This window comes from Prionailurus viverrinus, chromosome B3, assembly GCF_022837055.1.
Source record: "Prionailurus viverrinus isolate Anna chromosome B3, UM_Priviv_1.0, whole genome shotgun sequence".
NCBI lineage: Eukaryota > Metazoa > Chordata > Mammalia > Carnivora > Felidae > Prionailurus > Prionailurus viverrinus.
This window is the reverse complement of record NC_062566.1, coordinates 67,763,196-67,767,203: the sequence shown is the minus strand read 5'-3', so window position 1 is coordinate 67,767,203 and position 4,008 is coordinate 67,763,196. Positions and strand designations below refer to the sequence as shown.

Here is a 4,008-nt window from a genome sequence, read left to right as displayed (position 1 = left end):
CTGCTCATATTTCACGTGTTCTTTCTGATTTTATCCCAGACGTACATAGATACTCTCCTTCTAGGAAATTGTGTCAAAAGTATTGGAAGAAGCCTCCGTGAGATACACTTTTTATTTCTTTTTTTTTTTTTTAGTTTAAGTTCCAGTTAATCAGTGTAAATTAGTTTCAGTGTGCAGTATAATGATTGAACACTTCCATATATGACCTGGTGCTCCTCACAACTTGCAGATACATTCATTTTATACTGTATTTTGCCCCCAGTGGTAGTAATAATAGTTAACACTACACCTAAGGAAGTTTGAAGACTTTTGACATTTGGGGTAATCTTTTTTTTTTTTTTTTTAAGTTTACTTATTTATTTTGAGAGAAAGTGCCAGTGTGGGAGGGGTGGAGAGGGAGAGGGAGAATCCCAAGCAAGCTCCCGTGCTGTCAGCGTGAAGCCTGAAAGAGGGGCTCAATCCCACCAACCGTGGGATCATGACCTGACCTGACACCAAGAGTCTGAGGCTTACCAACTGAGACACCCAAGTGCCCCTAGGGTAGTGCTTTGCTTATGCTTTTGTTTTGTTTTTAATCCTACCTTGTTCCAAAGGGATTTGAGGCTGTTGAGTTTGGGGCTAGCCAGTCCCCTCACAGTTGAGACAAAACTAAAACTGTGTAGTTTCTGTACAGGAGTTTTTCTTTAGCAGCCAAAAAAAAAAATCTTCAGTGACTGGGAGGCATCAGAGCATTGGTCAAAGAGCATTCTGTCTAGATCTGTTGCTTTCAGAGTCATCAAAGCATACCATTTTGATAGTTTGGAGGTGTTTTTTTGTTTTTTTGTGTTTTTTTTTTTTTTTTGAGAGCATGAGCTGGGGAGAGGGACAGAAGAAGAGAGAATTTTTTTTTAATGTATGTTTATTTTTTAATGTTTATTCATTTTTGAGAGACAGTGTGAATGGGGCAGGGGCAGAGAGAGAGGGAGACACAGAATCCAAAGCAGGCTCCAGGATCTGAGGTGTCAGCACAGAGTCTGACACGGGGCTCGAACCCACGAACCGTGAGATCAGGACCTGAGCCAAAGTCGGACGCTCAATAGACTGAGCCACCCAGGTGTCCCAGAGAGAGAGAGAGAGAGAGAGAGAGAGAGAGAGAGAGAGAGAATCTTAAGCAGGCTCAATACTCAGCACAGAGCCTGACACAGGGCTTGATCCCATGACTCTGGGATCTTGACCCGAGTCTCCCATGACTCTGGGATCCTGACCCGAGTCTCTATCAAGAGTCACGTGCTCAACTGACTGAGCTCCCCAGGCTCCCTTGGAGCATATCTTTTTAGTTTGAAATCCCACATCCTATTCTGTTATTAAAACCACATGGTTGGGTGGGGTGGAGGGGCCGTGTGCCTGGCCGGTTCAGTGGGAAGAGCATGGGACTCTTGATCTTGGGGTTGTGAGTTCAAGTCCCATGTTGGGTAAAGAGATTACTAAAAAAAATGAACTTAAGGGGCACCTGGGTGGCTCAGTCGGTTAAGCGTCCGACTTCAGCTCAGGTCATGATCTCATGGTTCGTGGGTTTGAGCCCCGCATCGGGCTCTGTGCTGACAGCTCAGAGCCTGGAGCCTGCCTCTGATTCTGTGTCTCCCTCTCTCTCTGCCCTTCCCCTGCTCACGCTGTCTCTCTCTATCTCTCAAAAATAAATAAATGTAAAAAAAAAAATTAAAAAAAATGAATTTAACCCACTCATAATCTTGTATACTTAGATATTTCACCAATGTAAGGAAAGCATGAGAAAACTACTTGGGCAATGTATTGATCATTGCTGATGTTCAGAGTGAAATGCTCTTGAAGAATTAAAGGAAGTAGATTCCCCAGCCCACACCACCCCCAATGCAAAGAATAGTAGTTAAGAGATAATAAAGGTATTTGGTTCCTAAAGGCCAGCACCAGAGACACCTTTCTGACTCAGACAGTAGAGGAAGGGACTCGATCTAGGGGTTCTGAGTTCAAGCCCCCACCTTGAGGATAGAGCCTACTTAAAAAGTAAAAAGGGCAGGACCATGGTTAATGTTATTGCAAGCAGTAAATCAAACTACTAGATCATTGCAGATAGCAGAAATTAGTAGAGCAGGCACACCTGTTCCTTTCCATGCCTGTAACTAGTTTGATACGTTTATTTTGTTTAAATTTTTTTTTTCAACGTTTATTTATTTTTGGGACAGAGAGAGACAGAGCATGAACGGGGGAGGGGCAGAGAGAGAGGGAGACACAGAATCGGAAACAGGCTCCAGGCTCTGAGCCATCAGCCCAGAGCCCGACGCGGGGCTCGAACTCCCGGACGGCGAGATCGTGACCTGGCTGAAGTCGGACGCTTAACCGACTGCGCCACCCAGGCGCCCCTTGATAGGTTTATTTTGTACCAAATAAGCAGAAGGAACCTATTGGTTTTTATTCCAGAAACATAAAAATTAAGATCATTGCTGTATATGCATTTACAGACGCACACCAATGGCACGGCTGGTATATTGTTTTGGTAAATTCTAATACCTCAAATTGATAATGATAATGGCAGTAAGTAGCCAAGGGGAAATTTGGCCAACGGATTTTCCTCAATATACAGGGAAATGTTTTTGGCCAAGTCTTACCACTCCTGTGGCAAAAAGTATTGCTTTGATTCCTTACTGACCCTGAGTGCCTACTATGTTTGACTATGCAAATATATTATTCCCTGAGAAATTCCTTTTTATGATCTGGAAGGATTCACTTCACTCAATTTCAAAAAGCAAAACCTTCCTGTAGCAAGTTGTAATAGAGATTTAGACTAGGAAACACGGAAGTGTAAGGCCGTCCTCACTAATGGCCTTCCTCACACATAATCTCTTCTGGAAGACCTCTATCATGTGTTCTACTCATATTCACACATTGTTTGAGTCTAGTGATGAATTTGGGGCCCTTAAAAAAAAATTTCCTAAATCCTGTTCATTTATAAGAAACTCCCAGTCCCGGATACTGTCAAACTCAAACTGGAAAACTTGTAAGTGAAGCATTAGGATTGGAAGCACCTAGAATAGATACATAGCTTATGTTGGTCTTACGCTGATATTATGAGGAATGAGGTGTCTATAAAGGATTTTCCTAGGACTGGGAAAATCCACTCTCATTCCAAAAAATTGACTTTTGTTGCTGCTGTGATTTTGGTAAGGTCTCTTCACTCCTATGAGAGGGGGGTGGTGGTTGCCTCCAACTACACTAAGTCCTCTTCCAGCCCATGGTGACTGGGGATATTCTGGTTATATGAAGTATGTGAGGGCTGGACCTAAGTAGTTCGACGGAACTCCGGAAAGGGCTTCAAATTCCTTAAGCACTCCTTCCTCTTCCCAGTCCCCAAGGCACCGGCCCGATTCAAGATGGCTTCCCTGAGACAGGTAACTAAATGTTTTAGTTTAGAGCGCCCCCACCGGCGGGGGTCAAAAAAAAAAAAAAAAAGATACCGAGAGGCCTGAACGCCTGTGAACTGAGCAGTCAGAGGCAAGCTGCCGCCAGATTTTATTTTCAATCAGGCATATCTGTGGTTGCCTACGTACCCTTCTCAGCCTTTTAGGACCTCCCACCCTCCAGAGACTTCCTGGATGGCGCTCACACTACCTTGCTGGAAGAGGCCGGGCGTCAGCCCTACCATTGGTGGGTGGGAGCGGAGGTGGGAGGAGCCGAGGGAGAATGGACTACCAGCAAGCTAGATTGAGGCGAGGGCTGGCCATGCTCCGCCGGAAGGCGCCTTGTTCTCCGAAAGGGTGAGTTGAAACGCTGGCTGGAAAGGAAGCACCAGGACTTGTTCAGGTAGGCTTCCCGCTCATGCCTGCTCACCAGTGCTGGTCCAAGAGTCTTTGCAAAACTAAAGCTCTTAGAATTGGTTTCCATAACTCATCCTCCTCCTCGCTCCCCCGCTCCTTGCCCGTCCCCCAGTTGTGAGGGATCAGGTGCTGGGTGATGCTCTGGACTGAACCATTCTCCTTTGTGAAAGGCCGGGGGAGA

At 45.2% G+C, this 4,008-nt stretch overlaps 1 protein-coding gene across 4 annotated transcripts in view; it reads left to right on the top strand.

Moving 5' to 3' along the window:
• Nucleotides 1–3,723: 3,723 nt before the first annotated feature.
• The window catches only part of CHD8 (chromodomain helicase DNA binding protein 8), a 61,536-nt gene continuing 61,251 nt past the window's right edge, over nt 3,724–4,008 (top strand). The window contains exon 1 of one of the 4 annotated variants that reach the window (XM_047861458.1): nt 3,724–3,813. The gene's annotated coding sequence lies outside the window, so the exon portion shown is untranslated. The remainder of the gene's footprint in view (nt 3,814–4,008) is intronic. The other 3 variants (XM_047861464.1, XM_047861462.1, XM_047861461.1) reach the window with 3 other exon arrangements.